A 27,636-nucleotide genomic window follows, 5' to 3' on the forward strand; every position below is an offset into this window, starting at 1 on the left:
TGTTGAAAGTACAAAAAGAAGTTGATAAATCCAGTGCCAGTGATTTTTTTCCTTGGAAATGTCACACGACCTTACTAAAAATCTCAAGTTGAAATACCTATAGAAGTAGGTATTAATAGATGTTTTTACCATGATTACACATGGTTTCTTAAAAAATGTAGAAATAGCGTGTTGGAAAAGGAGACATCAAGGGAAAATGGTTCTGTGTAATTTTGGTCTTGGAAAGCGTAAATCATAACTGAAACTTCTAGCACTCTTCCGGAGGTAGGTCCAGTTACCTATGGGTCTGAAAGAGCATAAGAGATAGGATGTATGTGATGACAGGCTTACTTTCCTGGAGAAAAGGGATTAATCTTGCACAACTAAACAAGGCTGTTATTTCTAAGAGGTGAATTAGCTTATCATTTCTGTTCTTATTTTACTTTTTATTCTGAAACAAATCAGGGGCACCTGATGCTCTGAAATTTTCTGTTGAACAACTCTCTTATACTTGTGTGATTCTCCCATACATAAGAAGCTGAAAAAAAATCAATTTATCCTAAAACTTACTGGCTACAGTAGCTTGGCAAAATTGAATGCGAAGAGGTATTAGCCTTCTCAGATGTTGCTAGCCTAAAGGACAGACATTGTTCCAGTGTGGTCATTGGTGCTTGCCATCTGATAAAGTGTAGGTCTATTAAAACAAGGTGGTGCTAACTTTGCCTTTATCTAGGAACAAGGTAGCTTTAGATCTCCTGGAGTGGCTTTTGTCCTTCTAGGCTGGTCCATGTGTTGTTTTCATCTCAACAGCTCTTGGGGCACTGCAAAGTCTTTAATGACAGTTATACAATTCCGTTGGGCAAATTCTTGTTGTTTTTCCAGACACAGTGCCCACCACTAGGAGTGTGTCCGTGACTGCCCTAGCCTCCCAGGGTTCTAGTTTGTCAGGGTAAAGCTGATATCCCCAACACTGGTGTGGGACCCCTGGAAGGAAAAGTTACAAGGCAGGGAGAGGTGTTAGGAAGGAGAGCTCCCCAGGTCTCTTTGTGGGGGACTAGTCAGGGAAAGGCTGGCAGAAACTGCTGTGCAGTATGAGCAGAAGAGGTGATTTGTTGAGAGAAAGGTGAGGGAAATCAAGGTTTTCAAAGGGCAAGTACTTACAAAGACAAAATGTTACAGAGCTTGATTTGCAGCTGGTAAACAGGAAAATGCCAGAGTGATATTTCTGATGTGAATGTCTCTGCAGATTAACAGTAATTAAAGCTAGGCTTAGTCTGCTTGAGGCTTTCTTTTTCCCTCAGTGTCCACATGCTTACCCATTAGTGTTAAGAATCAATTATAATAATACCATTTTTAAATGTCTATTTTAATTTTTTTTTAAAATATAAAAGCTCTAGTAGATCATGGACAAAGTCTGTACTGTGTAATCCCAATTGCTCCAGAGTGACCCTGTGTGTTCCTCTGTATGTTATGGTAGCTCTTTTTAACTGCATCTCTCATTTATAATCATATATATTTGTGATATGTCATGTTTAAACTTCCCCACACAAACCACTCCAGAGTCACTAACATCAGTTAAAGTGGTAACATGAGTTGCAGACAAGTTGGGCATCTGTTGACAAAATTGTCTTTTGCTGTAGACCTGCTTTGGAGCAGATTTTTTTCTGTTTTGTTGTTTGTTTGGGGTTTTCCCCTTCTTCTGCTTACTCCTTTTTTATTATTTTTTTTTTTTTCCTTCCAAGAATATTTGCATTGAGAAAGAACACAACGGTGTCTGGAAGATGTTCTTTTTATGCAGGATGGGTTGCACTTAGGAATATAGAATTCATACATTTGCATGCTTGCTTTATGTGTGTGTAGAATTGTGACCTGCACACTCTCACTGGGTAGCATGCAGGCCAGCTCATCTCCTTGACTTGGGCCCTGATACGATTACAGCTGAGTCTTTGTGTGCACTTCCCCCCCTGCCCGAGTATGAGGAAATAAGTCTCAGCTGTCCTGGACACAGCTTTCTGGCTTATATTCAACAAGCAGTCACACGGAGATTGCATCAGAAGACTAAATCTAGGGACAAGGATTGTAGCCTAAACCACTGTATTAGCATAGTGTTATGTATGTATATATTCTAGCACCATCTAGCAGTTTTCCAAGGTAATGTCTATAATAATAAAACATAAAATGTGATTTTCATATAACAAGAGGTAAAGCAATGAGTGAAAAGGAAGAAGAGAAAAAAGAGCAATACAGAAAGAAGAAAATTGTCCTGGTGGTAGCCTGACTTTACTCGGAAGAGTAAACTATTTTGGAATGGTTTCCTGAAGTGGCAACCATTCAGTGATTCATAAGAGCAGGGAGAAAAGCAAACTCTATAAAACACTATCTAGTGCTTTCATTGTGCAAATGGCTTTAAGAAATGTTTTATGATGACACCCTCGGTCACCTGGGCTTTGTCTGCTAATGCCTTAGCAACAATGACTCTATTGGTGGGTCCTCATGTCAACCATTTCTCAGTTTGCTCTTAGAGAAGCTTAGATTTAAGATTTTCATTTGCTTAATCAGAGTTCATATGTAGTTTAGAAAGAAAACCCCACTGAGTTATCTCTCATGCCAAGCCCATTTATTTCCCATTACTGCTAGTACAAGTGGCATTTGGAATCAGGCAGTTACAGTCTGTCTATTAAATTCTATTGATAAGCAAGGTCATTCTACCAAAGTATTCATACTTTTCAAAGCGTCTCTTTGGCCACTTTGCTGTCTTCCATGTGATGACTGTGACACATCAAACAGAAGGAAGGTGGCATTCTGGGTTGCAACAGTGGTGCAGTGGAGTCTTCCTGAAACCTTGTGTCTCTAGTAGAGCTGTTGTGAGAGATACTGATTGATGACATACCTTGTCTAATAAATAGCTTACCTGCTTCTTTCCGCCTTCCCCCAGGTGATATCCTGTCCTACATGTGCAGTGGTGCTCGGTTCCAGGAGCACTAACCTCATAGAAACCATTTCTCCCTGTGAAGAACATCAATGTGCTTAGCAGATATGCTCTGTGTCTCAGACCCATTAGACTGTAATTATCTGGTGGTGAGGAGGAACATCAGTGGATTGACTTTAGGCAGTTTTGAATCAAAAAATAAGAAATACACAAATCATTGCACATGACATGAGATGTGAAATGAGACCTATGACAAATAAAAGGCTGTGATTTTTTTTTTTTTTTTTTTTTTTTACTGAGCCTATAATACTTCTGGGATCCACCCCATTCTCACTGCTTGTAATACAGTCAAGTAAAGGGTGAAAAGATAGCTCAACAGTTGCTGGTATAAAAGGTTAGGATATAAATGCTGTAAATGTTAGGTTGCAAGACAAGGCTGTGTAAAGTATAAGGTATGGCTGTGATTGTTCTGGAGGCAAGAGATACACACAATCAAAGAAGCAAACAAAAAAACCCAGTCACGTAGTATCAGATTAAAATAAAAGCCCGAAACATTATTTTATCATAACTAACAAAACTAATTTCCTACTAGCTTTAACAAAATAAAAAAAAACCGAAAAAACAACAACCAAAAAACCACCCCAAAACCCCAAAGAAAAAAAATCCAACCCAAAATAGCAAACCGCCAAAACAAAAAATCAAACCCTAAACAGGCAAGTTTTGGGATCTCTGTAAATCACAGCTTCCTCAGCTTATTTTCAAACAAGCAATTCAAGACCTCAGTGGTTGTCCTTCCGTTGAGCATTTAAATCACTAAGCCCTTATCAGCGTGGAGTAGAATAAGTTTTCTTTCAGCAGATTTATCCTGCCATTTCATTTGAATTCAGCAAAACCCATTAGCACAGTGTCACTTTCCCCAGAGTTAGTGTAGCTGTTGTATATTCTCTGTGTCTTCTTGGGGTGGGAAAGGCGTTGCTCTGGGGCAGTCCTCCATAAAACTTAACTTAATTGTTTTGCAGTAGATGTAGCCTGTCACTTAGTTGTGCTGTTGGCCAGGGGCCAGAGCGCCTAGCACTCTGCTTTTAATAATATATGTAATGTTGCCCTCATTCTTATGGGCTTATCCAAGAAAGCACATGTTATAGTTACTGTGCTCTGATTTTGGTTGTCTATTGGCTATTTTTCATGAGTGTTAATAGGATTTTTGGTTTTGAAGGAAACTATTATTTTAGGCGTTTTTCTATATTCTCCCAGCCAGTGTCTTGGATGAGGCTGCAAGCTCAGAAAAAATATGTCAATGTGTGTTTTGACAAAAGGTGGGTGTTAGGTAGAGGGCATTAGGTTTTACTTATCTATGTATCTATGTTCCTTGGTAGTTTGGGGCATCTTGTCATTGTCATTTGTAGTGATTTCTGTTGTATCTGTAAGTGAACAGAAATGGGGTATGTTCTTTTCTTGTACAGTGCCAGAAACTGTAGCAGCACACAAAGGAATTGCATTAGTCTGCTTTGTGTTTTGGGCCAGGGTAGGAGCACCTGAGTGATGTCTCTGAGCTTTTCTCAGGCTGTATTGTGGTAACTTTTGGGACATGGACTTTAGAGCCTTGAGCCTATCCCAAAACAAGGGCTGCGGTCTCATTCATTGCTCCAGAAAGGGAGAGAACTTGTCACTTGACCTGATATGCTACTCTCTGTGTCCCTGTAGTCCCTACAGGTATCTAAGCGTTGCCTTTTCTAACACATTGTCTGTCATAAAGCAGTATCTTACCACCAGTGGGGAACGAAAGTCAAAACCTTCAGCTTCAAAACATGATTGTGTGGTCCCAGACTCTCATGTCTGACCAAAGTCCGAAGATCTCCTTACCTACTGCATCTCCCAAAATTGCTCAAACATGCTAGATGTTATCTCGCTGTTACTTCTCTTAGTGCAAATGAAAATGTGGCAAGCTTCCAATTCCTAAATTCAAATAGGGTGTGAGAGACACTTATTTTTCCTGTGGCATCTTACTCCACATAGGAAAATGAAAAATGTGTGTGTTAAATCTGAACAGGAATTGGAAACAGATTTAAGGTTTTCTTGCCTTTGAGACTAGCTGGTTTTGTCACACCTGTAGTTAAATTCTGACATCAGGTATAGTTGGTTATTTGGACCGTACAAGAGGAGGAAAATACATTTCTTTCCATGAATTGTGAAATGACGTCAAGATGCCTTTCTAGATATTCTTGACTGGAAAGGGAGTAGGCTCAAGGGTCTTCCAGTATCCAGGAGAACCAAAGTGGCTTGGCCAATAAACCTGTACCCAGGCATTGGATTAACCCAGAGTCTACAATCAGTGCTAAATATTCCTCTGCTATCTTAGTCTGAGGAAAACAAATGCAATTTACTTGGCACATTATGATTCACTGTACACATTTGTGCTCTCTCTTATGGAAAAGATTTATTAGGTTAAGGGAAGTTACCTGAGTCTGCATTGTTTATGTAGTCCTGAGTTCAGTTCCAAGTGACTTCCAAAAACCTAATGACTCTTCCCAATACATCATTTACACATGCTCTGCCCCCTGTGTGGAATTGCAGTGACTTGCTGTAATTCACAGGCCAGAGCTTGTTGTGAGGGAAAAGGGGTCCCGTGCCGTGGGGCACTGAATTGGGGCCCCCAGAAATCTGGAATGAGTTTCCACATCTCTGGTGGACTCTGTGTGATGTGATGGTGATACATTACATCACTTTGCCTGGCCCTCATTCCTATAGTGAGGATAACTTTTCTTTTTTTGTCTTGACTACTTAATTTATCAAAAAGTTTGGAGCATGAAAGAAGTATTGGAGTAAGTTACCCCAATATTAAGTAATTTCATGCCTGTGAATGGCTACTAGTTATCTAGAGTGACAGCGTGTGCTCGCAGCCCAGAAAGCTAACCGTATCCTGGGCTGCATCAAAAGAAGTGTGGCTTGCAGGTTGAGGGAGGGGATTCTGTTCCTCTACCCTGCTCCACTGAGACCCCACCTTGAACTACATCCAGCTCTGGAGTCCTCAGTACAGGAAAGACAGGGACCTATTGGATCAGGTCCAGAGGAGGGCCACAAAGATGATCAGAGGGCTGGAACACCTCTCCTATGAAGACAGGCTGAGAGAGTTGAGGTTCTTCAGCCTGGAGAAGAGAAGGCTCCAGGGAGACCTTATTGCAGCCTTCCAGTACCTAAAGGGGGCTTATAAAAATGATGGGGACAGACTTTTTAGTAAGGCCGGTTGCGATAGGACAAGGGGTAATGGTTTTAAACTAAAAGAGTGTATGTTCAGACTAGATATAAGGAAGAAATTTTTTATGATGAGGGTGGTGAAACACTGGAACAGGTTGCCCAGAGAGGTGGTAGGTGCCCCATCCCTGGAGACTTTCCAGGTCAGTTTGGACGGGGCTCTGAGCAACCTGATCTAGTTGAAGTTGTCTCTGCTCATTGCAGGGGGGTTGTACTAGATGATCTTTGGAGGTCCCTGCCAACCCAAACTATTCTGTGATTCTATGTGGCCAGAACAGTTAAAGGTGACCAGATATGAATGACAGCCACTTTGCTCCCTTGCATACCACCTGGCTTGAGTAGCTGGCATACCTTAACCTCTCTGATTGGGTGAACCATTGCTGCTGAGGGGTATCATGCTTTACTGGCACATCTTTCTAGGTATTTTCACGTTACTGATCACAGTAGCTGGGACTTTTAGACCTGATAAGAAACAAGTTCTGAGTATTAATTAAACAGGTCATCTGAACAGAAAGTGAGGATCAGTGGAGCATACGGTAAGTTCCAGGGCTCCTTTTGCAACTCTGATGATGTGGTTACCAGAAATGGATCCATGTATGGATTTTTAGCCTTTCACTGCTACAGGTTATTACTCTCCAGATGGAAAAGTTAATAATAAGGGTCTGGGAAAGTGTTTGGAACCTGCGTTGCTGAGAAAGAATGCTGTTTATTTCTCCTCATGGTGTGACTTCTTGTATCCACAGGATAGCAGAGAGATTTAAGACTAATGTTTGGAGATTTTCATTACAAATTTGTCTTTTTAATGCTGTTCTATTTTACCTCCGGTCCTCTTTCTTAAGTTTTTGAGTGTAGGACAGTCCTGTGTCTAACTTCAGTGAAAGTCAAAGAATTCCTTGATTTTTGTCAGAAAGCACTGGCTTTCATCTACAGAGGGAATTCCTTGGAATCCTTTGAAAGAAAGATTCCTGAGATGGTCAAGAATAAAAAACAAAACAAAAAAGCCTCTAATGCTCTGCCTCTGCTCTCTTCACCCACCTCTGGTGGGGGAGTGCAGGAAGGCCTGTCTAAGCAGGTTGATTGCAAAAAGAGGTCTTTCTTCAGCTAGCTGGATGGGTTGTTCTTATCTGCAACAGGTAGTTGCCATTAAGCATTGCAGTTTAACCCCAGCCGGCAACTAAGCAACACGCGGCCGCTCGCTCACTTCCCCCCCACCCAGTGGGATGGGGGAGAAAATCAGGGCGGGGGGGGGAAGTAAAACTCTTGGGATGAGGTAAGACCAGTTTAATAGAACAGAAAGGAAGAAACTAATAATGATAATAATAACAATAATAAAATGACGACAACAACAACAACAACAATAATAAAAGGATTGGAATATATAAAACAAGTGATGCACAATGCAACTGCTCACCACTTGCTGACTGATGCCCAGTTAGTTCCTGAGCAGCAATCCTCCCCCAGGTCAACTCCCCCCAGTTTATATACTGGGCATAATGTCACATGGTATGGAAGACCCCTTTGGCCAGTTTGGGTCAGCTGTCCTGGCTGTGTCCCCTCCCAACTTCTTGTGCCCCTCCAGCCTTCTTGCTGGCTGGGCATGAGAAGTTGAAAAAAAAAAAAATATCCTTGATTTAGTATAAATACTACTTAGCAACAACTGAAAACATTAGTGTGTTATCAACATTCTTCTCATAATAAATCTAAAGCATAACACTATACCAGCTACTAGAAAGAAAATTAACTCTATCCCAGACAAAACCAGGACACTACCTTTCAGTCTGTGCACTGGCATGTGGCTGTTCCTCTCTGCACCGAAAATTACCTCTGTTGTTGGAGCCATGACACTGGCTGTTTCTAAGCTCCATGAGGTGTTGGTAAACATCATGTAAATGAGGTAAATGCTCCCTGGAGACTTTTCACATGCCACTGAACTCTACAAACTTGCTATTCCTCATGCCCCTGTAGCCCAATTTTCTTGGTTTTATAGCCCAACTCCTACAAAACACTCCTCTGGAGCCTCTACTGTCTTTCTAGCTAAAGAAGTAACCCTGAAACTATACATAGCATCCTTTTGCTGGTGGTTAAACTGCAAATTTCTAGTGTTCAGGTAGATAGCCCATTTATCTTTAGTTGCACAGACAATGTACTGCTTTCTCACCTTCTACTCCACAATTAAAAGGAAAACCAAAGCAGCAGAGCAAACTCTGAGGTTTAGAGTAAGTAGGAACAGTGAGTGGAGTGAAAATGAATGAATAAAATATTTCATAAAAGAGTCTCACTGTGCAACCAATCACCCGCTTGTGATGATGTGAACTGCTTTGCCAGCTTTCCCAGCTCTTTTTGCTCTCCATAGGTTCTGGTTTAGTTGCTGCCTGGTTTACCTTTGGTGTCCTCCAGCTTAACAGTCTCTAGGGTGAATTTATAACAATCAGCTCAGTGAAGAGGAAGAATAGGAGAGCCACTGACCTGTATCACGGGAATAACTTTGACAGGCTGGAAATTGGCATCATTACACTTGCATTAACCACTTAGATAGGCATACAATTACATGCAATAGGAAGATAAGTATGTACATGAGAATAAAATTGTTCAGGCAATATCGGGAGAGAACAGAGATTTCAGTTAGTGAAACAGTGACTTCATGTGAGAGCTTTCTTTTTTCTAGATAACACATTAACAAAGGTCGGCTTTGGAAGGTGGGAGGGACAGAGAGAAAGAGGGAAGAGGAGGTAGCAGGAACAGTACAGGCATTTTCCAGTGCAGAAAGAAAATTCACTCTTAAAATAAGGCAAGTGACCTGTGGCCTGAAGATTCCTTGAAGGTTTATGAATGACCCTGTAGTAGCTTAGCGTCAGGGAGTAGCTGGAAGGAGCCACACAGCAAATGCCATGGCAGCTAACAGATGAGTGAGCTGATGCATTGCAGAGGGTGGTTTTTATTCTCAGTCTAGAATGAAATCAAAATAAAAGTAATGTATTTAGTGTCCAATACATCTGGGCCACAGCTTGGGGTAAAATGCTCTCTTATCACCTACTGAGCAGAAGTGAAAAGTCCCATCAGCGTTGCATTTTGAAGACATTTAGATGAACAGTTGCTGTGAGACTGCACAGATGGTTTCATAGTATACTAGTGTTACAGCGGCAACTTCAGCCTGTGCCTTCAGACACTCAGGCTCCAGGGGAGTCTGAGGGCTGACAGTGTGGGATGAGCACCAATCCAGTCAGAGGGACTGATGATTAAAAGCTTAGGAAGTCAGGCTGATTGGACGCATGGGCAACTGGAAGTTCCATTAGAGTATTACCACGTGCCACAGGACTGTTAAAAACAGTGTCTTCCAGCAGGGTTTGGTCAGATTGATCTCTCTTTCATTAAAAAAGTGATCTTCAGCATTTAGAATTTTTTCTGGGTTCATGCTCCTCATGGAGTAGATACATTTTAAAGGTATGAATATTTGACAAACTGTGCTCTCCAGCTTTGCAAAAGCAAAAACAAAAGGAGCTGAAGACACCTTGGTACTTTTAATTTAATGTTGCACAAAATGCATATGCTTGCTTCTTCTGGATTCTAAGAGATTTTAATTGAAGAGTTTAAGGAAGGCTGTATCTTTACTGGACAGCAGCTGCCGTAAGTTTGGCTGGTTATTTAAATTGAAATTTGTGATTAAAACAATAACTGCTTTCCAGCGATTTCCTGGAGATTTGAGGCTGGAAGGGAAGCTCACAATGGTCTGATCAGACTGCCTCACAGCACAGACCAAAGGAAATCTCTTAGTAATCTCTGCGTGAAATCATAATTTCCATTTTGACTAGAGCATTTCTCTTAAAAGAGGTTTTTGAGTATGCTGGTAGTAATATAAGATGTGAATAGTGTTCCTGGAGTGGAACACTTAAATAAACAGTTACTCTGAATACTAATGTAGAAGTTCCTGTTGCCAAGGGGAGGAGAAAGGTATGCAAAATAAGCGTAAGGCCTAATTTAGTTCATTTAGAGGTGAACACCTTTAAGGACTTAGGTGGGGTTATTGGAGTTGATGGAATTATTTATGTTTCTAAACCAATTATTCTTAAAAGTCCAGCTGAGTGGGGGATAGGGCGATTGATCTATAATTGGCTTCTTCATGTGGGGACAACACAAGCAAAAGGGAATAATCTGAATGATCTTCTGGAGTGGAATAGTCACTTCACATTAATCCTTATGTGGAGGCTCTCATGCATAATTAACTGAACTTTAATTAAAGTTTATCTCAATTCACTTCCAGAGCCAGTTAAGCTAAGCTAGAGACATACTTTTACTAATGACTGTAGCTCAGATATATGTTAGTTTAGCAAATGCCTGTGTTGTGCTGTTGCCAAAGGCTACCATTCCTATCCTGATGCAGAGAAGATAAGTGCCTTGCAGCTGTATCAGTCCAGCAACCCAAACTATAAGATGGGGTGATTTGACTAACCTGGTAAAGTATGCTGAAATCTCAGCTTAAACTCCAAGCCATTGAAATAAGACCATTATCAGTGACTCACTTGCTCCCCAGCATCTATTTTACAAAGACTCTTCTGCAACAGTTTATATGAATCTTTCAGTTGGTGCTATTAAAAAGATGAGTGTTGCATTTTAAACATTGAAGGAATTATTCAGAAGTGGGGGAAAAAAGTGAGAGAGAACATTTAAAGGAAATTGGAAAACTTTACTGGGACTTCAAATGTTCTCTCTGGTATTTGGCAGAAAGAAGCACAATCAATTTTTCAGAGTTCCTTATCTGGCTGCTATTGTACCCCAGGAAAAAAACCAAAAAACCATATACCTTGTCTGGCACTGTCTAATTCTCTGAACTTTGATATGCAGGCTTGATTATTTTGTGTTATGTATTGAGGTAAAAATCTAAGCAGTAATTAAATGGAGACACAAACAATCTGTTCTGTGCATTCTCTGTTGCATCTTGAAGTAGATATAGTCTACTTTTTATGTAGATTTATGTAATCTTTAACTGGGTTTGTATTGCTGGGGGGAGATAATAAGGTGCATCATCCTTAACCAGTTAAATAATTTAAATCTAATAGCAAAATAAATAAAATTTTCTACTCAGGCAATTCTACTTCTATGCCACTACACTAGTTAGGAGAAGAATAACCTCTCTGAACATTCTTTGAACAGCTGTTCATCAAAGACTTGTGAGCAAGTACTAGCAAACTGAGGCTACTTAATCATGTCATAAAAATATAGAGATAATTTCTAGATGTGTTTGAGAAACATGCATTTGCAGATAAACATATTATTTTGTGCTCATTAAAGTATCAATCTCAGAAGAATGAACTGCTCCAGCCTTTTGTTCCTGTGAAATTGTCCAGCATGATGGTCATTGTCAGATATTTTGCAAATACTGATTGTTGATAGCATACAGTGTATCTGGGTGAGATATTATATGGAAGTACTATTATTGTTGACTTAGTATCTAAGGTAATAGAAGGACAAATGTCATCACCACTACTACAGGGAAGCCAACTGGATCCTTAAATACTCTGCTGTTCTCTGCCTTTGTCTATTAGTTAAGATCAAAGACTTGTGACTAATGAATGTGTAGTACACAAAAGTGGAGCTGGGTTTAAGCTATAGTAGAAAGAGAAAACATTATTGATTTACCTTTTTTTTTTCTTACTTGTATCTCATTTGGAGGATTCTGTAATTGCTGTTTGGTTTTTTCCCTTTAACTGCTTAAAGTGTTTTCTCTTTGCTGGTTTTGTGGCTCTTTAGTTGAGGTCTCACGAGCAAACTGAACCTGTATCATTGCACATCGATCATTGACCCTGTGACCAGGACAAGCACTGACAAGGCACTAAAGGATATCACTCTGCAAAAATGGGTTCAAAAGGAGGAAGAATTAGCACAATTTTTGTGATGGGGAGTTATGACTCACAAATTTGTCAATTTTTTTTTTGAGTAGGCAAAAAGCAAGTGGGTAAGGGCAATTCCAATGATGCAGATTACCTTAATATAGAGAAGGTGCTTGACAGTTAACCTTCATTAAAGGGGCTTCAGGGAATGAAGATGCCATAAGTTGAGTTGCCATAAGTTGCATATCCTTGTCCTTGCATGGATAAATAATTGGTTAAAAAGTGGAAAGAATGTAGAAATGGATGATCAGTTTTCAATGTGGAAAAGTACTGGTGTCGTTAGAGAGAAGTTTGTATTTCAGTCAGTGCTGACCAACATATAACCTTGAAAATTATCATGGTCAAAACAATCTTGAAAATGGAGTGAATAGACAAGTGACAGTTTATTGACAGTCCTAAGAATGTCGAGATATTAATGACAAAGGCCAGCTTCAAAGAATTGCAGAGAAACCTTATGAGTTGAAGTCACTGAGTGAAAGAAATGGCAGATGAAACTCTGTGTAGGTAAATGTAAAGTGATGCACGTAAGAGAAAAAATAATCCTATCTGTACATACAAAATGATGGCTTCTGAGCTGTCTGTTTCCAATTAGGAATCAGATTTTAGCATCCTGATGGATGGTGTGGTAAAAACATTAGCTCAATTCTCAGTACTATTCTAAAAAGCAAATAATGTGCTAGGTATATTATGAAAGAAATAGAGCAAATCAAAACCATCCAGAATACTGTGCCTACTTTTGGTTCTTTCTCCTCAACATTGAAACAGGTTTCTGGGTATAACTGGCAAAGATACATAGGATGGTGTTAAGGAGGTCCTGAAACTTCTGCACAATCAATGATACAGAGAAAAATTCTTCAGGTTAGAAAAGAGGTGGCTGAGAGAGAATATAATGGAGAGGCAGAAACAGGGAACAGTTTGTTCATTTTTTTCCTCCTCCAGTACAAGAATTAAGGCATATCAAATGAAATCAGCAGGTGGTCAGTTCAGCACTGCTAAAAAGCAGTAATTGATCACACAACATGCAGAATGTTCTGAATGCTGAAGTTTTACATGAGTTCAAAAAAGCAATGCGACAAATCCACTGAGGACTTATAAATATCAAGACAATGCTGCTGGTTCCAGAAGTGTCTGAACTGCAATTTGCTGAAAGGATATTTTTTGGAAATAACACTACATTTGTCCTGTCCATGTAGTTGTCCTGTGACGAACTCTGCTATCAGACAGGCTGGGTTGGGCTACTGGACGTGGTAGGTCTTTGATCTGATCTATGGTTATATCTGGATGTATATTAAAAAAAAAAAAAAAAAAAAAAAAAGGAAAAGAAGCAAAGTGCTCTGACTTCTACTTTGTCCCTTCCCCTTGCAAAAAATCCCTATATACGAAAGAATAAGAAAAAAGCAAAATCTCTGGCTGATTTAAGGAGAACAGATTGTACAGTTTCTTATGCCTGTTCCTTTTTGGAGTGTTGCCAAATGGAGAACTATGTGAACAATGGAAAAGGCTGACTCCAGTGATTTTTTCTCCTTTAAAAAATACTCTTCTGAAAGCTCATAAACATTCCTGCTTTGCTGGCTATACTAGCAAATGCTATCTCTAATGGAGCATGGATTACTGTTTCATAAATTTAAGCTTAAAATTAAAACCCGAAAAGGTAATTTCTCCTATCTAACCCACAAGGGAATGGTGTTTTGTTCAGCATGCTGGAGCAGTCTTTTTGTGAAAGCATAGCTAATCTGAAATACAATAAGATGTATTATTTCCCATTCCTTTTGCTAACCATTTTGTTAGGTTGTCCATCCTTTTACATTAGCATGCTAAGGAAAAAAAAAAAAAGTTTAATTGTACAAGGGAGATAATTTACACACAATTGCTTCCCCCAAGGAAAGAAATTTCTATTCTTACTGATGTTCACTTCTTCAAGCCCGTTTCTCTTTTGGATAAAAAACCCTTGTGTATGTGTTGAATTTGAATTGACCAGTGATTTCAGAGGTAACAGTCTGCTTGACCATTGGCCTCGTATATGAGCGAAGCGTATTTGACCCTCACTGCCATCTGATCCTGTTCCCTCTGCTGAGCTCATAGCTCTGTGCTGTTGGCATTTCTATGGGACAAAACTAAATTCTCTATCTCCTCAGTTTATATTTTGTGATTTGGCTGGAGGAATCACTGCAGATGAATTAATGAAGAGCTAAGCATTTGTTTTCTCCAGCATTTCTAAGTTTGCAGAGCAAGAGAGTAAAACCAAGAAAACCTGGGAATTATTATTATTTATTACTATTATTATTGCTTTTGCTTTCCAGACTGTGCAAACATTTGTCCTACCGCAGGGACAGCCTGTCTCTGTCTTCTCTGAATTGCTCAGTGGGATTTGTGAATTTCCTTAGAAATAATCCCATGTTTAAGGAGGTTTCTTGTTTCTGTGAACAAGCAGGGATGCTTTCCAAGCTACCCACCAATGAACAGTTTTATAGAAAGTGCTGTGGAGAGGCGTCTTTCAGAAGATTTCATGCTTTAAGTTTCCCTCTATTTTCTCTGTTTTTCTAACTTCCTTTTGTGTTTTCCTTTACCTGTCTCTGACTCATAAAAGATACAGAGAGTCAGCTTTTAAAATGCCTGTATGCACTTATAAGGCCTTGCTTCTTCACAGAAATTTTAGCTATGTTTTACCAAAGAATGAATAAAATGAAAGAAATAGAGAGATCAAGAAAAAGGATTGTCAAGTTGTGTTGCTAAAGTTGACTATACCTTAAGTTTCGGGAATTTGTTGCAGTCTAAGTAGGCTGAAATGGATACTTTTCTTTCTAGTTGTTTTTTTTTATTGTGTGCACATCGTTGATTCCAATGACTGCAAGGGTAATTATTTCTTTGTTTGCCAGGAATGTTAGAATTGCTATGGTTTCTAAAGAAAATGTGCTCAGTCTTCTTGAAAGTAAGTACACAATAGGCTATTACAGCTGCCTTTTCTACTGGAATTATTTTAAGTAATAGTGGTACACAGTAATTAACCCTTTGTGCTTGAGGATGCACATCATAGTCTCAATCAATGGGCACTCAAAGAATAAAGGGGCAGGGGATGAGCAGTTTCAAGATTCATCTCTGAAAAGTGTCTAGTTTAGTGTCTGGGATCGTCAATAATAGTCATCTTTCAATAGCATATTTGATTTTGCAGACCATTATCTCATGCATTACGTCAATAAAATACTTGGTTTTACTCACTTTGAAAAATGTGTGGGTGAAGTTTTAACTTGGAAGAGTGAGATACCACGTATGCTGCTGGAGATGACTGTTATAAGCGGCAGGTGCTGTGTAGACATTCCTGATTTATGGCCTTGCCTGAAACCTGGCCAAATCGCAGGCCTCCATGTAACTGTGCTAACATCGCCCCCTCTGTAATTTGTTTCACAGGTAATTTCCTATTTCTGTTCCCCTGAGCCACCTTTCAATTATTATTTTTTAGCTGAAAAAAATGAGACTAAGGTATTTCAATCTGAAGCTGAAAATGGTTTTGAAAATTTCCGAGTGTATTAGCTTGCTTCAGCAGTCCTGAAATGGAAAGCATGCAAAACTGATGCTGAAATGCTCATCTTCAGGGCTTCAAGACAGGCAGAGAATCCTGTGCTCCACACAGAAACGTATCCAACATTGTTTAAGTTTTAAGCCCAAGTTAACTGAAGTAAATGGAGAAACTTCCATGATTCGTTTCATGGAGATGTATGCAATATTTTCTATGCTTCTGGTACCGGTAAATAAGCAATTATCTGAAAGGTAACACAGACTTCTGGAAAATTCACCCATCTTTAGTGCAGAAGTATGGGATCCTAATTTAAAAATAAAAGGAATTTAAAAAGACGCTTTCCATTACATTTTAATCAAACTCCAAACCCAGGTACTTTTCTGTGGTGGTTTTTTAATATCAGTTTATGATGCAAGACCCTGTAATTAGACCTCTCTGTCATTGCACCTGGTCTGTTAAGAACACAACAGGTTGTTTCTTATCTGATTAAGTCTGCTGGATTCAAATGTGGAGAGAACATCTTATTTTTGCTATTTATTGTAAATCACTACTGGTGTTTGTAGTTGCACATCCTTATTTACACTTCAATTTTCTGGAGCACCTTTTTTACAGAGAAAGAATGAGTAAAGAAATATAAAGCCTGGTGGCTTGGGTGAACTTTCTTAATGCATTGTGTACACGTTGTTTAATATATTGAAAAGACACATTTACATGTCTGGCAACTGTAGACTTTAGGACTATGTTTGCAGTGACAGAATTTCTGTTTTGATAAAATGAGAGCAATAAGCTTAATAAGTAGGGGGAAAAAATAGACAGGAAATGCAGTTGCTTTTGACAAGCAGTTACCTTTTATCTGGGGGTATTAGTTGACAGCGGCTGAATATGAGCCAGCAGTGTGCATCCTGGCCTGCATCAGAAATAGCGTGGCCAGCAGGAGCAGGGAGGTGATCGTCCCCCTGTACTGGGCACTGGTGAGGCCGCACCTCGAGTCCTGTGTTCAGTTTTGGGCCCCTCACTGCAGGAAAGACATGGAGGTGCTGGAGCGTGTCCAGAGAAGGGCAACCAAGCTGGTGAGGGGCCTGGAGCACAAGTCTGATGAGGAGCGGCTGAGGGAACTGGGCCTGTTTAGCCCTGAGAAGAGGAGGCTGAAGGGAGACCTTATTGCTCTCTACAACTACCTGAAGGGGGTTGTAGTGAGGTGGGTGCTGGTCTCTTCTGTCAGGTGGCTGCAGATAGGATGAGAGGAAATGGCCTCAAGTTGTGCCAGGGGAGGTTTAGGTTGGATATTAGGAAAAATTTCTGCACCAAAAGGGTTGTCAGGCATTGGAACGGGCTGCCCAGGGAAGTGGTTGAGTCACCATCCCTGGAGGTATTTAAAAGACCTGTAGATCTGGTGTTTAGGGACGTGGTTTAGTGGTGGACTTGGCAGTGCTAGGTTGATGGTTGGACTCCATGATCTTAAAGGTGTTTTCCAACCTAAACAATTTGATGATTCTGTATTTTCCTCTGTGCATCTCAGTGTTTCATAAAGCTCTCCAGTGAAATCTGGCACTGCTTTGAATGGCAAAGGAGAGAATGGGAGCTATACATTCATGAGGGTTACATTTATGGGGCTTGTCAAAATTAAATTATTACATTACTTGATTGAATTTAGTGCAATGAAGAAACTCTTTGAAAAGTCTTCTGTGCTATTAAGAGGCAGAAAAATGGTTAGAGTCTGATGCATTCAGTAATCCTGCCTCTTCGGATTTAACTAATTGTTGGCAAGATGTTTACTTGGGATCTGAGATTCTTCTGCATTGGGATTTAAATTGCGAGACTCTTCCTGCTGATGCTGTTTTCTTAAAGACTTGAAATCCTGCTGGATAAACAAATTTCTATTACAGATCAGATGCATCTTGCACTTGACTGCATCAGTGGTTCAGATAATGACTTTGAAAGGGGATTTTATTATGTTTTAATGTAATTTGCAGTTGGGGATTCTTTTCCCTTTATTGGGTCATTTATAGTGTGTAGTTATGGTAAATAATAAAATGTTGATTATCTAGCAGACAAGATCTTAGATGATGCTGATTAGAGTGGGTTAGGAGAGCTTCCATAAGAATGCATTGGGTTTTGGAGACCTTTGAGTGGATTCCTTGTGTTTGGTGTAGTTTATGAGAAGGTGTGTGCTTGTGTTGGGGAGAAAAGATCAGGTAGAACAACGAGGACTCCTGTGCTCGGGGCTTTCACCTGGACAGTAAGCAATCCAAAAGGTCTAAAATCTGTGGTAAGGAGTATAGATACTTGAACCTGGTTTCTAAATAATACTGCTTATTTTTATTAACTCTTCTAGAAAGCATATGCTTCTCTACTTATGAAACTCTACAAAAGGTCTTGGTTTTACATGGAAAATTCAATTTGCACAGAAAAGCTTCAAAAACATTACACCTTTTCTGTCAGATCTAATACTTAGCACTCTGAAAGTTGACTTGAATTTTAAACAGTAGTAATAATCTCCAGGCAAATCCTGAGAAATGTTACTTTCAGTTTCAGTATGTGCTCTTAAAGGTGTGGTTGCTCTTCTCAAAGGCAAAAGGCTACTTTAAGCAGCACTTGTAAACCTTGGTGGGTATTCACCCCCCCCCCCCCCCCCCCCCCCGTTTTTTTTTTTTCTTTCTTCTCATCATTAATGTTAGATGGGAGAAAGACAACTATAGCAGTGCAGCTGAACATTGCCATTTCCAGAAAAGTTAATATCCTGAGAATTACTGTCATACAGCAGTAACATAACAACTAAAACATGCTCATGAGACCTGAATATTCTGAACCACCACTGCAAGCACTGTGTTGTGGGTAATATATGTTGTAAAGCCCTAGGACAAAGTAGAGGATTAAGCTACCGATTCATTCCGTCTAGGACTGACAGTTGTCAGTGTGAGAATCTGAATAATTTCTGTCATTAGGCTTTGAAGAATTGATTAGCTGATGGTTGTTGTAGCCTTGATAACCTAAAGATATAAAGAAGCAGCAGCATAGAGAGAGTGTCATTAACCAAATTGGCAGAGTGGTAATGGTTGTGTTAACTGTGTCTAAGGCTGTTGTTGGGTTATTTCAGTAGGAGTTTAGAGTATGCTGCACAGTGTTTGGGTATGGTTTGGGGCCTTGTGATGGTATTTTACTTGAGTTCTGTAAGTAGATTAAGGACAGAGATTCTCAGCTTTTGTGAAATTCTCAGCTTCTCTGAAATTCTCCTACAACCCTGTGTAGTGTCCTTGAAGTTTTGTGAGATAGTCAAAGGGTTAGAGATGCTAAGTACCCCAGGGACTATGGTGTTTCATGCATACAGAGTAAATGTTGCTTTTCAATTTGGCCTTTTTTTCTTATTTTTACGCTATGCAATCTCTAAAAAAGAAATTTAGATGATAATTTCTGTAAAAGTAGCTATGGTGGGCAAAGGATAAAATGATGGCAAATTTGTAGGGAAAGTTATGTGTATATATATCTGTCTACATATGTGCATGTATATATACATGTATATATTTTAAGACTGTCTGGCAATGGGTGTATAAATCTTTCCTGGTATGTCTTCTGATATTTGGAAAAATTAGGTGACTTACAGAAATGTTGAAAAAGTAGTAGTTTGACAACTGTAGTTACCTCCGTGATTGCTTTTTGAGACTGTATACCACTGGCTTGTTTTTATCTCTCCTTCTTATTCATCATCTTTGCATTTGTCAGCAAAGTCCATTGTTCATTGCAGTGTAGAGATGAGGGAGGTAGACTGAGCCTTCTTTTACCCCCTGCAAGGCATTTGGGTATATGAAACCCATCTATCCAGATAGCCTGACAAGTACAGTTTGTTTCCACAGTATGAAGAGAGGTGCTAGGTCTTACTGTCATGGAGCAATGGTGGATACTGATGATACAGAGCTTTTATGCAAGTGAAGTTATGTTGGGAAGCCTATGGGAGGACAGCAAACCAGCCAGAGTACTTTGGTGGCTACAAAAATAAGGCATCTGATACTATCTGTGTTTGAATTTTAATGGTAGCAAATTAGTGCAGAGTTCAGAAGAAACCATCACTTTCAGGGCCCTCTGGTTGTAACAGAAATAGCACTGCATTTTCATAGTGACATTGTGGCCATGGAGTAGTCCTTTTAGTACTCTGACTCTGTGATTTAAAGTGAGGTAAGTGAGGGCTGAGAACACCCTGTCACTGCACTCTTCAGAACCATTGAGAAGTTGTTCTTTGTAGATGCTCAAAAGCATAACCATGGAGGAGCTCCCCTCTACCTCCCCAAAAAATAGTGGTTAGCTTTGAATAGTTTTTCTTGCCAGTTTGAAAGAGAGAAAAATCAGAACACTATGCAAAAAGTGATGATAAAAGACATGTAGCCAAGTCACGGTCTCTGTAAGTTGACAGCAGCACTCTTTTAAGGAGCTACCTCAAATATATATCCCTGTGGTGGAAGCAAGTCTTCTGGTTCATGATTTTTTTCCTGTATCTGGTTTTCACAGCTTTGTGGTAGTTTATCCTTACTGTGCTATAATTTTGCCCCCTTTCCTTCTATAACATTTGATTCAGCATGAGGCACTTTGTTTTAATTGCATCTGCTGTGCTTGTCTCTTTGTACTAACTAATCTCTCCCCATTTTTGCTGGTTAGTGAAGAAAAGGCACCAAAATTCCCAGCCCAATGAATATTTTTTTTACAAGAACAATCATACATCGCCGTGTAAACCCTCCTAATATTTGTGTGTCTGTCTTGCAAGGATATATTTCAGGATAAAAAGCTGTATAGAACAATAGCACTAGACAAGCTTTGAATTTAAAAAAAAAAAAAAAAAAAAAAAAGGAAGATGCAGTGCTTTGGTTCCCTGAATCAGCACTATCATGCAAGAGCAGCCTTGCAGACGATGATCAGTGAGTGAGCATAAACAGCAAAAAAAGGACAAGCCACTAATGGTTGCATTTCATCTTTGATTCTGCAAATACGGCTCCAGTTAATGTCAATGGAAACTGTTTATATATGCAAAAAACCAGATTGCATGCCTAATTAGAGACTGAAGGCTGCAGTAAGTTACCAAAGAAAGTGAGGACATTCACTAGAAAGACACCCAGAAAAGACAGACTAAGCTTTGTGATTTGTTTAGGGCTGGATAAACCAACTTAAACAAGATTTTGAAACAAACAAAAAAACCCCCATCACCCAACCAAAACAACAATAGCAAAAAAAACCCCAACAAAAAAACCCAAACAAAAGCACAACAACAAACACCATACAAAAAAATCCCAACAAAACAAGGAAACAAACAACCCCTCTATGCCTAAAATGGATAGAAATTGACCCTGAATTACTTCTGAACTTTGCAAAAGTTTCAGTTTCTCATTCATAATTTGTTTAGTTGTCTGCCCAGAATGGCAGGAAGTGATGAAACAGACTAACCCACCTGAGAGAAGGAAATAGTTGTGTTTGAGAGCTGGAAAGCAAAGGGCTTTTCTGACAAATGAAATTCAGTAACATGTCTGAAGGTCTTGAAAGGCCAGATAGATGCCCCAATAATGTCATCTTAATGCTGCTGCTCATCAGAGACCTATTTTGTTACTGTGATCGAAATCTTTTGCTAGGAGGGTCACTGCATTTAGATACCTTTCTTTCTATGCATGGCTTTTTACTCTACGAAGCAGCCATTTAACCATCTTAGGGAGAAAGGATAGGTAGGTAGAAATAAGTCTCTTTAAATGAACAGCTCTGTGCCTGAGGTATGCAAGTAACTCACAGTGTAGCACAGGTAGATGCATTCAGTTTGTAGATAGCATGAAATTACTTGCAGACTGGCAGGAAGGCTAACTTTCATTTCCCCTCTCTATAAATTAATCCCTGAAGATTCACTGGCTTCTACACACAGTTTTTTAGGGATCTGGAACTTCCTATGCAAACTTCTCTAATTGTATTTAATTAAATAATAAGTTATCACCTTGAAACCAACAAATGAAGAAAAAAGCAGCCCAAATTTATGTTTTGAGTTGACAAAGTAGCTGATTGTTTAATCTCCCAGGAGTCCACGTGCTATTACAGAACTTGTGTTTTGCTGTTCTTCCTTCAATTACAGAAATAATTCTCTTTCTCAGGCACAGAGTTTGAATCTTTTCCAAAGGTTTTAAATGACTTTTGAACACTCTGACAGAAATTATTGAACATTTTAAAAGCTCTTTCCAAACCCAAGTGGATCTTTTAGGAGCCTGTGATAATTTTTATGGTCATGCTATATTGCCTCTTAATTGAAAAAGACTCTGAAAATGGAAGATGTAGTAAAGGAAGATGTAGGTAGAAAAGGAGAAATAATTTGTCCTATTTCCCTTGATTCTAGAAAGGTTTTTTATGCTTTGGTACTTGGCTAATTGAAAGATGGTGGAACTGTGGGGAAAAGGAAGATCAGAACAAAACCTACTGCAGCAGCCTGAATGTCAGTGAATATAATGTTCTTTCCTTACTTGCTAGGTGTTCTTGCTTTCTATATTTATATTGACATGTAAGCTGGAACTTTGTGCTTACAAAACGTATTTTGATACATGTAGCTTCCTATTCTTTTTGCAGGGACTTGGAGGCTTTTTTGGCACCATCCCTGTGCAGAGGTTTTACAATAAGAAAGAGTTCATACGTTTAAGTTCTGATCATTATGAAACACGAAGGAAATATGACATAAAGAACTAATGTAAGGTGGAGTCTCTGTCCTGTTCCAGAGGAAGTCAGGATTGTATCAAGTAAAGTAGGCCTTTTCTCTTGAGATTTGATGGGGCGTGCTTTCTTTGGTATCTCAAACTAATGGCTTGTCATCACAAGGCCTCAATCTTAGCTAGTTGATCTATTTCGATGTCACCAAACAATGGGGGCTTCAGGTGTCACCACACTCTTGTGACTTTGCTACTGCCTTTTTTCCAGGGGTCCCAGTTCCTATAGCCAGGTCAGCTAGGATGAGACTTGCACTTGTACCTTCTCTGGTCCGCTTCACAGTCTGGCCATTGAATAGAAAGCTGCCCTGCTTGGTGATTTCAGGCAACAGCTTGGATTTCAAGTGGAGCAGCCAGGGCTGGTGCTGATGTTTTCCACACAGGAGCGTCTCTGGGGTCACACTACAATCCCAGCCACGGTGTGAGGACAGGTACAGTTAGCGAGGGACTGGTTTAAACCACTGCACCAATATTTGCTAGAGCTCATCATCCAGAGAATTTAACACAGTAGGTGAACAATTACTGGGAAAATAGTCCCTTTTAAGTAATGGAGAGATCTAACCCTTTCTAACAGAAGCTCTCAGTCTCTCTGTGACTACAGGCCCTTCAGCCTCATGGGACTGGTGTTTAGGAAGTGCCATCACTACTAGCCTAGGTGGCATTTTTGTACCTCCAGAGCTTATCTGCAGAAGGGAGTGGATTTTTTTTTTGTCTTGAACATTTCTGTGCCTTGTAAAATTTTACAGTCTCACTGAAATGTAGGAAGAAATAACTTTGGGTGGTAATCTCTACTGAATGATATTTAAATACATAGATACTTTATTGATATGGAAATTTATTCCATAAAACATTGTTCTGTGTGGTTTTTTTTTCTGATGATATAAGTGGCAGGATACTGAGTGCTTAATTTGCTTTTGTTAGTAGAATTTAAGTTTTATTCTGAGGTATCAAGGAATTTTACCACTAAAGTGTAAAATTCTGGATGTGGTGTTTGTAATATGGAGATTTTTTCATGACTGATTCTTTGTGTGCTCAGGAAAATGCTGGAAACAAAAAATCTTGCTGTGAGGCAAAAGTATCAGTGGCTGTTTGTAGGCTTACAAAATAATGTTTTTTTCTGTTGGTTTTGCCTACTTAACTTTAAGGGCTGAAGTATTTTTTTCAGTTTTTATATTGGGAAATTATACCAATCCTTTAGATAGTTACCCAAAGGAAAAAAAAAAGTCTGAGCTGTAACAGTTAAAAAGTGTTGCCAGAGGAATGGCTTTATTTTGTTACCTCAGTGAATATCATAGTTAATGTTTTGCTTTTCCTTTATCATCTCTGTGATGCTTAGAATAATAAATAATAATGATACTTTGCTCTTACACAATGCTTTTGTCCACAGATCTCAGAGAAGGTTATAAGAAAGAGGTCAGCATTATTACCCTGTTTCAAGATGGAGAACCAAAGATGTGAATTGAGTTGCTGAAGGTTATCCAATGTGAGAGCTGGCAGAGAAATTTCTGTCAGTGTCATTTTTCATTAGAAAAAGCTGATTCACTGAAACTGGAACCTTGCATAGAAATTCATTAGTGTCCAGGAAATTACGCAGATCCAGAAGCAAATGAAAGTGACAGACACTGTAGCAAAAGGGTAGATAGCAGCCTGGTGGCAAGGGTACCAGGTGCAGACAGGGAAGACCTAGGTTTCACTTTTAGGACTGAAGTGAAAAGGAATTTGAAGCTGTCTGCTTCAAGGGAATATCCTTGTCCATAGATATAGTATGTTGCTACACCTACCCACCTGTCAGACATAGGATGGCCTTTCTCAGACAGATAGCTCAATGAACAGTGGGTCTAGTGAAGTGGTTTAGTCCTCTAAAATTGGGCCCCATGGTCGATCTTTGGTGTGGATTAAATTTTCTATGTGTAAAGGAGTGAGTGGATTTTATAGCTTGCGTATCTTTAGTATGTAGGGAAGAAAACATTCATTGGGGTCTAAGACTTTACAGCTAAGACAACTGTCTTCTATGTGGCGGCCTTTTTTGTACAACTTTTTGGAACTGCTTATATTTCAAACTTGATAATGGATTAAAAATACACTTTGAGGAAAGGAAGGAACGAGAGCAGAAGTATAGATGGACACAGACATATTGTAAGGTCATGTATGATGTATTTCCTCAAGAACCCCAGGCAGAGTCGTCAGAGGGTTTTGGTTTTACCTTGACCCATCTAGAAAACTTTGGAAACAACACCCAACCAAGTGTTCCACTTTTCAGTCCAACATCTCCAGTTGATGATTTTGGACAAGGGATCGTGTTTACACAGAGACAGGGTGGTGGCTTTTTGCCAAAGAAAAGCTGAAAATAAAAATCCAGACTAAACCCCTCTGAGTATTTCTTATGGCAAATTCATTCAGACTTGAAAATACAACCTGCAGAATAACTGTGAAGTTTCTCTTACATTTCATGTATATAAGCACGAAGACAAGAAAATCTGTTTTGCTCAAAGGAGACTGAAGCATACGTTGAGGTTTGGGATAGACAGCTGGAGGCAGCTTGACTCAGCAGAGAACAAGAAGATAAAAAATAGCTACTTATTTTCAATAATTCAGATTGAACCACTGAAGGGGGGGCTTTATTTTTGTGTAAGTCATTTGAAGAAGTGTTGGCAGTCTCACAGAAGAGAAAGCTGGGAGATTGTTCAAGGGATCAGTCAAGGCGGCAGCCCTTGTTCCCCTTTTTATGCTGAGCCTGAGTCAGGCAGGCAAAAGAAAAAGAGAGAAAATAACCTCAGCAGGGAGGGAAGGGAGCCAGAATCCTGATTGCGTTGTGAGTTGTAGCACGACTGCAGTGGGTACAGCAGTTGTTTTCCTCCCATTTTGCCATTGGAAAGGCAGCAGTAGGACAAAAAGGGATGTGAATATATGGCATAAAGACATGGTTTGTATAGCAGTGTCCTAAGGTTGATGTGAAGTTTGGTTTAGAGCGAGCTGTGGTTATTTTTGAAGACCTGGTTTAACTATCAGAAAAAGAGGGACCACTGATCTTACAGGACCCTAGCATTTGGTAGGGGTGGGAGAGAAAAAGATGTGAGAAAAGAAACATGACAGTGAGAAGGAGGGGAGGGGGAGTAAGGATGTGTTAGGTGAATAGCAGGTTGTGAGGCTGAGGCATTCTGTGCAGCACTGCCTGCTGCTTTCCGACTGCCTTAGTTCTCACAAGGGATCTGCCATACCAGCTACCATTTTCTCATAGTCCAGTTAGTAAGAATTGCTGCATGAGGTCTGCCACAAGTGAAATGCTTCTCCTCTCCTCTGAGTATTTTTAACAACAGGCCCCCATCACAGGAAAGTTCTGCTGACCCCACTCTGCCTTTTAAAAGATCCTTGTTATTACCTTAGTCAGTAATAAACTGTCCAAGATCCACAGCGAGTATAACAGCCTCCCTGACTGTGACTGTGAACCTCATTATACCTTTTTTCCTGTACTGAAAGTCCACCTCTTCCTAATCTTTGTCTTATATTTATAAATCAGTTCCTGTCATGGGAGAGTATTATACAAATTTTGAAAAAAATAATTGTGCAGCTGCATTAGTCAAAGGAATACTGTGCTGAAGAAAATGTCAGACCTAATAGCTTGTCAGTGGCAGAAAAGCTGCTTTCAGCTAGTTTTGCATGATTTCTTCGACACTAATTAACGGACTCAGTACTTTTCAAAATATGATAAAGGGGAAGTGGGGGGAAAGCCCCAACATGTGTGTTGCTGTAGCAGGAGTGGAACAACAGGTCTGGCACATGTGAGGAGCTTTAAGCACCCTTGTCATTAAGGTGGTTGCCCTGTGTCTTTTTTTTTAGCAGTATGCGATTCCTAGTAACTCAAAATCCTAAGCTAGTTATAAGACAGTTGTCACTTTTCTTTCAAAGAGGAGTTTTCAGTTGCCTGGACAGATAGGGAAGGCAGCAAGGGTCATGAGCTTGCTATGCCCGCCTGCAAGGTCAAGCCATCACAGTAGCATCTGACTGTGACACTCTGGACCTGATTGATGACTCATTAGAATCTACACAAGCCTGATTCTCAGTTTGCTACTATGAATATAATTTCTGAATAATGACAAAGTTGTCCTTTGTTTCAGACTGCTGGTGGTGCTGACCCTGTTCACTGCTGTCACTGGGTTACAGACAGCAATGTTGGCTGCCCAGGTGCACCAGGGAGGAGTCTTGTGATGCAGAGTAGAAGGTATGTGTTTTGCAAGGACCCAGATGTTGTCATCAAAGTGGACATTGCGCTATAGGCCTGACCTCAGCTATGTCCAAGCAGCAGCCAAAAGAATGATCCTTGACACTCCCAGTTCTCACCAAACCTTACTGCCTGGGTCAATGATCTGATCAGTGCATAAAAAATGCTGACTGTAATCATCTCATATAAACCCAGACTAGAAACCTTTCTGTAATCCTGGGTATTCTCTACACTTGCTATTATCAGAAAACTCCTGTGAGAGAAATGCCAACTTACCACCCTCTATCAAACCCCCAGTGGTTCATTCTCAAAGCAACTGAAAGACAGAATTATGCATGGTTTTCTGAGCTCTGTGAGGAAAAAATCATGAGCTGTTTGGGTTCAGTGAGTTATTAGGGAAGCTAGTCCGCTGAGCACCTCATCCATCATGGGGGATCTTCCCTCATCCGTTATTTAAATAAGATGTCCACACACTGTGTCCCCAGTTCTTCATCCAGTAATTTTATCACAGAAAAGCAAGAGAGATGCTTGGTGTTTATCTTGGCTGTGCTATGAGAAAAGGCAGTGGTTGTACCAAACCACAGCTGAACAGTATAATGTGCAACAAAACAACTGTTTCTCAGAAGGGTTGATATATGAGAAAAGTCAAGGGTGTCAGTGGGTGGACTTTAAGATGACCTAGAATGGGTATTAGGAATATGCTTGAGAAAGATAATTGCAAAATACTTTTCCTACCACTAATTTTGTTGTCATTCAGAGGTCTCTTGTAATCCGTGCTTCACTTTCCAGAAACACTGGGGTTTTCAACATGTAAGCAAATGCATTCCAGGATGAAAGCAAGGCAATTTTTGTCCCCTTTCACATAGATACATACACACACTTGACTTAAATTAATAGTTCAAAGATTAGGCAAATAATTTCAACAGTGAGAAATTCACAATTAAATTCTTCATTCGCCTCATTTAGGACATTCGGTTATAGAAATATTCTTTCAGAATGAGAAGTAACATTTTGCTTCATGATTACTGCTTACTTTTTAGATGTAGCAGATTCCAGTGTGATTACTTAAAGTTAGGTGTGTATTTAATTGCTTTTGCTGGACATTCTCAAGTCTGAAACTGCACATGAACTATTGTTAAGTACAT

The 27,636-nt window shown here is 39.7% G+C and overlaps 1 long non-coding RNA gene across 18 annotated transcripts in view; it reads left to right on the forward strand.

Moving 5' to 3' along the window:
- The window catches only part of LOC126042508 (uncharacterized), a 134,467-nt gene that overhangs the window by 6,281 nt on the left and 100,550 nt on the right, over positions 1–27,636 (forward strand). For 17 of the 18 annotated variants that reach the window (XR_007507193.1, XR_007507195.1, XR_007507180.1 and 14 more), the window contains exon 2: positions 26,388–26,491. The exons of the other annotated variant lie outside the window; for it this stretch is intronic. This is a non-coding gene — a long non-coding RNA (uncharacterized LOC126042508). The remainder of the gene's footprint in view (positions 1–26,387; positions 26,492–27,636) is intronic. 18 annotated transcript variants of the gene reach the window in all.

The sequence above is a fragment of the Accipiter gentilis genome, chromosome 9 (assembly GCF_929443795.1).
Source record: "Accipiter gentilis chromosome 9, bAccGen1.1, whole genome shotgun sequence".
In the NCBI taxonomy this organism is placed as follows: domain Eukaryota; kingdom Metazoa; phylum Chordata; class Aves; order Accipitriformes; family Accipitridae; genus Astur; species Astur gentilis.